Below are 8,514 nucleotides of genomic sequence, written 5' to 3'. Positions count from 1 at the left end.
TATGAGCTGAATTGTCTTAGTAATTTCCTTTATTCTCATATTTTATTTTGTTCCGTTTATGCGACTTTTTAGTAGCTTGTTTTCTGATGTTCAGAGTTGATCTGTTGATCAGAATATGTTGCTTGTCACCGTCGTTGAGATTCACAGGCTGATTCTTGATGTCTGTGTGTGCCTAAGAAAAGAATTCTTCTTTTTTTTGCTCAGAACAACTGTTTGTGAAATCCTTCAGATTATATTGATAAAGCTGATCTTCTGCTGTAGAGTTACAGTACTGCTGTAATCAACAATGTAAATCTAACTCAGAGATTGGGCTCTAAATGAGTTCAGATATTCAGACCAAATAATGATTATGTGAACACATAACCAACATCACCTGATCATTTTTTTCATTTGTTTGTCTGGATGTTATAACTCAGTTAAAACTGCCCAAACAAAATATTATTTTAAAAAGTCAAGGGACAAGAGCCCAACTAAAGCAAACCCTCATCTCCACGATGGTGGCTTAAAAATTTTGATTTTCTCCTTTGGTGATTCTGCTTGTTATCATCAGGTGTCTTCAATAATGGTCAATCATTACTCAATTAATCACTTAATTATCTTATTAACTTTAACATTTTTCAGTGTTCATTTAACACTCGTATTTTAACACTTTAACACTCTTGAGTATGATCTCATATGTACTCCCAGGAGAGTTAATTTAACACTGCAGTTTTTGCTGTGTACTAATCCTAAATACCTTGATTAGCTGGTTCAGGTGTGTTTGATTAGGGTTGGAGCTAAACTCTGCTGGACACTGGCCCTCCAGGACCGGAGTTGTCCATCCCTGATCTAAATCAAACTGTATCCGTGATGTCCAGAGGTGGGAAGTCCAGGGGTCAGAGAGTAAAAGTCCTGCCATATTTTTATTCCACCCACTGAAGCATTAATGAGATAAATAAGTGTTTAATTGAGTGATGATTGACCGTTATTGAAGACACCTGATGATAACAAGCAGAATCACCAAAGGAGAAAATCACAATTTTTAAGTTACCATCATCGAGGTAAGGGTTTGTTTTAGTTGGGCTCTTGACCCTTGACTTTTACACATTAGATTTTGTTTGGGCAGTTTTAACTGCATTAAAACCAACCAGACAAGCAAAGAAAGTGATCAGGTGGTGATGGTTATGTTTTCACATAATCCTCATTTATATGCCTAAGATTTTTTTATTTTTTTTAGGGTAAGTATAACTTAAAAAAAAAAAAAAAAAAAAATGTATTGATAAAGTTGATCTTTTCTCTCTGGTTGGCTTTAATGCAGTTAAAACTGCCCAAACAAAATCTAATATTAAAAAGTCAAGGGTCAAGAGCTCAACTAAAACAAACCCTGACCTCGATGATGGTAACTTAAACATTGTGATTTTCTCCTTTGGCGATTCTGCTTGTTATCATCAGGTGTCTTCAATAATGGTCAATCATCACTCAATTAAACACTTATTTATCTCATTAATGCTTCAGTGGGTGGAATAAAAATATGGCAGAACTTTTACTCTTTGACCCCTGGACTTCCCACCTCTGACCATTGTGCTGGAGAGCAGAGCCTGTGCTTCAGTCCAGGATGAGCCGGAAAACATCAATGTTATACTGCATGTTGCTTTATTTCAGAGGCAGTAACATACAGTTACAGTCATTCATTCATGTGTTCTTTCTGGTTAAAGAGATTTAACAGACATTAAGCACTGCAAAATCAAGTTGTTTATTGTCCAACATTCCCAATTTTTCTGATGCATGTTCTTAGTTTAGTTTCATATGTTGTTATTAACTCAGTGTTTACAATGCTAATAGTTGAACTTCAAAGAATTTTAACCCAAACTGACTGGGTTTCTAGAGAGCAAAGGTTTTGTGAAAAAAGTGGAAGGCTTAAACACAAAGTGTGTAAAATAAACTGTAATTTTTTTTTTTTTTTTTTTTAAACAAAGCAGCTGATATTGCCAGAAACTAGTGGACCACAAAACTTTCACCACAAAATGGCGGAAATGCAGGGCTGCTGCTGGGCGCCGGTGTTTCAAAGGAACTTTTTATTGAGTGTCGCTTCTTGTTAGTGTATATTCTTTGGCCTAAGTAACATAGGCCTACGTGGTGCTAAACCAGATCGAGTTACCAAGCAATAAACAAGCCATTGAGGATTATATTGTGCAGGACCTGGACTCGACAGTAACGCAACAACATGTCAGTAACTGTGTTCATTCTAATGCCTCATCTGATATTAATGATTCATGTACAGTCAGATGATCTTTGTCTGTGTGTCAGTCTGTGTGTCAACTTGCGTTTTTTTCTCTAAGTAGGATGAAAATAATCTGTTATTTATCGGTGATTAAATTATATAAAGAAAGCGATCAAAGAAAGCCCCCTTTGCAATCGTTGGAGCAGCGCGCGCTGAAGCTGTCAATCAAACTCCCGTTTTATTCAACAAATCTTTTAGTTATATCGCGTTTGCACTGTTAGTGAAGATGAAAGCATTTGTTAGTGTGCAGAAATTGAGTTTCAATGACGAGATCACTGCTTTCATTCACTCAACATGTCTGTGATCAGCTACAGTGTTCATTTCTGCAACCTTTCATGCCATAATCTAAATATAACACCATAGATCTAAATGTAATGCAACACTTTTCACGATTAGATAACCTTAAAGCTGTAATAGTAAAAATGCGCTAAAAGAGAGTAATACTTGGCCATTTCATATGCAAAGATGTTAGCCAATCACAGCAGTGGGCGTTTACACTGAAGTCTTACAGCAGGCACCAAACCAGAGGGCAAAAATCAGGGTAGGAAAAATGCCTTTTATTTATAAATTACAAACATTTTGGATGTAAAAAGCATACTAACATTATAAGTGCACCCCAGGAAACATTAAAAAACAATAAACCAATGCAGTTCATGACCCCTTTAAAGGTTGGTTTTTCCCACAGTCTAGAGCCCCTAACCCTGCGTTCTGTGTTTAGAAACCATACAGGCCAGGGAGTGAGCACCCCCTGCTGGTCTCACTAAAGCATCTCACAATGACAGACCAGTTCTTTCAAAAAAGGTCTCCCATCCATGTCAACACTGACCTCGATCACGGTGACATCAAACCAAACTATTATTTTCAACAAATGATCAACATCTAAACCTCTGGTAATTCTCAATAACAACTTTTGTAGATGTATGTCAGAATAAAGTCAGTCTGGTTAGTAATAAGTGAAGCTGGTAATGCTGTTTGTGGAGATGTTTAATCAGATCTTGAGAGATTTAATGTCTTTTATCTTCAGTTGATTTCATCGAAGGCTGTGGCTGAAGTTGTAGTTCTTGTTTCTCTGTCCTTCAGTGATTCTGCTCGTTATCACCTAATTATCTCATTAACTCCAGCATGTTTCTGTGTTACATTTAACAGCCTGTAGTGTGCACACTGAGCAGTGTTCATTTCATCTGGGCTAAACCATGTGGGGCCTACATGGAAACCGTGGACAAAACCGGCTAAACCCCAGTTAGACAGCCCAGGTGACACCCATCTGGGCCCCACCATGCTGTGCTGGCTGGGAAGTGTGTGACTCATTTCTTTAAACACGAGACACAGCAGGTGAGAAAAATAATAAATGTAAATAAATGTCACCATTGTTCAGGTTCATATGCTGGTTCATGATGTTTGTGACACTGTCAGAGATTGTGACTGTCTCTGACTGTACTGGGAATGTTACTAGACAATGTATAGTTTGGGAAAGTAAAATTTCTAATGGGGAGCCTGGAGATTGGAGACCTAAATAAATATAATTTTTCAAACAACTGCAGTAGCCAAAAAGGCTCAGAGAGAGCCTAACAACTTAGCAAATGGAACTGAGCTCTAGGAGCGGAAGTCTCAAATGACAACTCTTTAAATCGAGAGGAGAATTAACAATGCCCAAAAACTCAGGATATCCTGCAAGGAGGCTCACAGAGAGCCTATAACTTGCACTCAATATGCAAACTGAGCTCTGGGGAAGCGTAGACCTCAGAAAAATATCACCCTAGCGAGAGAAGGCCTAGCAATACAAAAAAACACTGCTATCAATACAGCATGATGCTGCTGTTAGCAGATTCTATAAAAGAAAGTAGCAAAGGAGGCTCAAAGAGAGCCTAACGACTTGACAACACTGCTAGAAAAAGCAGGGGCATCACAGGTATAATGTGCTTCTTATAGTAATGGCTAAGGAGGCTAAAAAGCCTAACAAATCAGCATTGCCAGAAGGTGGAGCTCTACAGACGGGGGCCTCGAATATTGGCCTAGCAATGTCCAAACACAGAAAGCTTAGTAAACACACCCCATTAAAACTAAGTAGTCACCAAGAATGCTCACAGAGAGCCTGCTACTCAGTAAACTAGCTGGCATCAGACAGCGCATTCACAACTAGCCACTAATGCCAAACCCTCAGTAAGGAAGATGTAAAAGTAAAAACAAACTGCCCAAAACAACATAGGTCCAGCTTTAGGGCCAGATGTAAAAACGTGTGAGAGCCCCTCCTGGCAAAGCCAGGTCCTTCAGCAGATCAGCCTGGTAGGCTTGCAACACAGCCATACCCTGCAAACATGCCCCTGCGTGGCCCATGCTGGCTTTTTTTGCGGGCACAGTGGGCTAGGGCCAGCCCACACCAAACCTAAACAGGCCCAGTGTGGGCTTGCCCAGGTGGGCCCATGCAGGTTTTGTGTAGGCAGCCCACTTTTGTTTCCCATGCTCTGATTGGCTGTATTTTTATACAGTATTTTCTGTTTTCTTAAATTACATACAAATGTCTGTAAAATTGCAAAAATAATCTGTTATTGATACAATAACAAAACAGTTAGATGATAAAACGGTCAAATGACTGGCAGTAAAGTAAAATCTTATTTAAATAAGCTGAAAACACTGTCACATGACCGGCAGCAACAGAACATTAAACGCTAATAGATCTGTCTAGATCTCAGCATATTTACTTATTACAATCCAGTTTGACTATTTCTTTCATACAAAACTCTTAGATGTTGATGTTTTATTAAAAATAAATAAGTAAATTTTGAAGTTATGGAGGTGTTATGGAGGTGAGCGTTTGCTTTAGTTGGGCTCTTGACCCTTGATGTCATAACTTTAATGTTTTTCTGGCTGTAGTAACTGTGTGTTTTTGAAGCACATTTGTTTTAGCAAAAATTGCAAGAGAAATTCTGGTTAGATGAAGTTGTTTACATAATGTTCTTGAAAACTATTATACTGAGCAGCAGCCCCCTATATTTATGATTAACAATCAGATAATTAATTTGTTTGAAATTAGTTGCTATGAATCCAGGCACCATCCGTTCTCTTCTTATGAATGACTTGTTTGTCATTGAGTCAGTGTTTCTGATGCAAAATAGGCCCTTTATTACCAAACACCAAGTAAATAAATTAGGATACAATTATATGAGTCATTCGCAACTGTTAAACATTAAACTGTTGGTTACTTTAAAACTAACCTTCATTTGGGAGATCACAGGGATATGTGAATATTTGATCTGTTAAAGCCACAATCAGAGTTGGGCAAAAATACATAAAAATGCATTTTAAAACAAAATACCAAATACCTTAATTTTAAGCGTATCTATACAATAGTTGACCTTTACAGATTAAGGGTGAGTAACAGTAATGTGACAGTCTCTACCATGGTAATGCCTCTGTTTACAGTACCACATGGCATACTTTAATGTAAAACGATGCCATCTGTCTCTCTTCCTCTGATGCATCTTTGATCAATCTGATGTTATACAGTCATTGACTGTTTCTTTTCCCTTACTCTGTCCTGCTCTGTGTTCACAAATTTCAAATCCCTCTGTATCTGTCTCTCACTTTCTCTCTCTCTCTCTCAATCCTCACCAGAGGTGGGAAGTCCAGGGGTCAGAGAGTAAAAGTCCTGCCATATTTTTATTCCACCCACTGAAGCATTAATGAGATAAATAAGTGTTTAATTGAGTGATGATTGACCGTTATTGAAGACACCTGATGATAACAAGCAGAATCACCAAAGGAGAAAATCACTATTTTTAAGTTACCATCATCGAGGTCAGGGTCTGATTTAGTTGAGCTCTTGACCCTTGACTTTTATTTTTTTTTTATAATATTAGATTTTATTTGGGCAGTTTTAAGTGCATTAAAACCAACCAGAGAAGCAAAGAGAAAAGATGAACTGAACTCATTTAGAGCCTGTGATTCTACAGCAGAAAATCAACTTTATCAATACAAAAATATATATATATATTTTTAAAGTCTGATTTTAAAAAAATAGTTTTATTTAAACACACAGACATCAAGAATCAGTCTGTGAATCTCAACAGTGGTGAGAGTAATAAAGCATGTTGCAGTGCATTCTGGGTGCCACCAATCAAAATTCATCCATGGCTCCCATCATGCATTGCTGCATGAATAAATTATGAGCTGAATTGTCTTAGCAATTTTCTTTATTCTCACTATTTAAATTTTGCTGTTTTTCTGTGACTTTTTAGTAGCTTGGAGCTCTAATGTTCAGAGTTGATCTGTTTATCAGAATATGTTGCTTGTCACCGTTGTTGAGATTCACAGGCTGATTCTTGATGTCTGTGTGTGCCTAAAATAAATCTTCTTTTGTGATAAGGATAACTTTAAAAAAAAAATTGTATTGATAAAATTGAATCAATAACGTAAATCTAACTCAGAGATTGAGCTCTAAATGAGTTCAGTGATTCAGATCAAATGAATAATGATTATGTGAAAATATCAGCTTCTAACTTTGCTTTTCTGGTTGGCTTTAACGCAGTTAAAACTGCCCAAACAAAACCTAATGTTTAAAAGTCAAGGGTCAAGAGCTCAACTAAAACAAACCCTGACCTCGATGATGGTAACTTAAAAATTGTGATTTTCTCCTTTGGTGATTCTGCTTGTTATCATCAGGTGTCTTCAATAATGGTCAATCATCACTCAATTAATCACTTATTTATCTCATTAATGCTTCAGTGGGTGGAATAAAAATATGGCAGGACTTTTACTCTCTGACCCCTGGACTTCCCACCTCTGATCCTCACACACACACACAGACAGACACACACACACACACACACACACGCGCGCGTGGTTTACGGGGACTCTCCATAGGCATGATGGTTTTTATACTGTACAAACTGTAAATTCTATCCCCCTACACTACCCCTACTCCTAAACCTACCCATCACAGAAAACTTTCTGATATTTTAGATTTACAAAAAAGATAATTTGGTATGTAAAGTAAAGCTGTTTTCCTCATGGGGACCAAAAAAATGTCCAAACAAGGTCTAAAATTACTGGTATTACCGTCCTTGTTGGGACATTTGGTTCACAACACAGTGTTTACCAGGACCACACACATACACACAAACACACACACACACACACACACACACACACACACACACACACACACACACACACACACACACACATACACACACACACAAAATTGTGGTCATCATCTAAGATAAATTGCTTATAATCCATTTCACAAGTTTGCCTGCCTATTCAATCTGAATGATTAATGGTAAAACAAACTTGGCTTGCTGTCCTCGAAGGAGTCTCGAACCTGAGGCTCGGCTCGAGCTCCGAGTTAAACCCCCAAAAAGATATTTACAAGGACAGCAAGCTGGGCAGTCAACTAAGAGTAGTTCAGCGATAAAAGTACAGAAGACTTAAAGGATTTAATCCCTCTCCACCCCCAAAGATGAGTAGAATATTTTTTGCTGTTGCCATATTGGGGGAAAAATAAGAAAGCTTGTGTGGTGAATTTCCTGCGGGAGCTAAAAGAGAAAATGAAAGGCTCCTGCAGGAACAGAGTGAGAAATCACTGCTGGGGTAGTGTATGGATACTTTTCTGTCCCTGCAGATGGTTAGTTGGAGAACTGCTTCGAGAGTGGAGGCTGAAATCGCTGCTGCGGCAGTGAGAAGTGAGTTGAGAGAGCAGTGGGGGAGATATCATTGCTGTGGTAGATAGAAATAAAGTTTTAATCTGAAAGCTGATGCGAGAGCAGTGGCTGAAATCACTGCTGCGGCAGTGGGGAAATAAAGTTTGATCTGAAAAGTGTTGCGAGAGTGGTGGCCGAAATCACTGCTGTGGCAGTGGGCAACAAAGTTTTAGTTTGAAAGCTGTTGAGAGAGCTGTGGCTGGAATCACTGCTGCGGCAGTGGGGAATAAAGTCCACTCACCAATGCCGCTATGTGTCAAAACATTCATATATATTTTGAAAATGTTTTGAAACATTCTGCTAGATCTACTTATTTTTCAAATCTCTTAATAGAAAACAAACATAATCCTAGGTATTTATTTGACACAGTGGCTAAATTAACTAGAAACAGAGATTCAACTGCTGACGTTTCCAAAGAGCACAGCAGTAATGACTTTATGAACTTCTTTACTTGCAAGATTGACAATATTAGAGAGAAAATTATAAACATGCAACCGTCTACAGTTTCGCTTCAGACAGTGCACTGTAGTGTCCCTGAGGTAAAACTAGAATCAT

This window comes from Megalobrama amblycephala, linkage group LG15 (assembly GCF_018812025.1).
Source record: "Megalobrama amblycephala isolate DHTTF-2021 linkage group LG15, ASM1881202v1, whole genome shotgun sequence".
Taxonomy (NCBI): Eukaryota; Metazoa; Chordata; class Actinopteri; order Cypriniformes; family Xenocyprididae; genus Megalobrama; species Megalobrama amblycephala.
Note: the sequence above shows the minus strand (reverse complement) of the source record.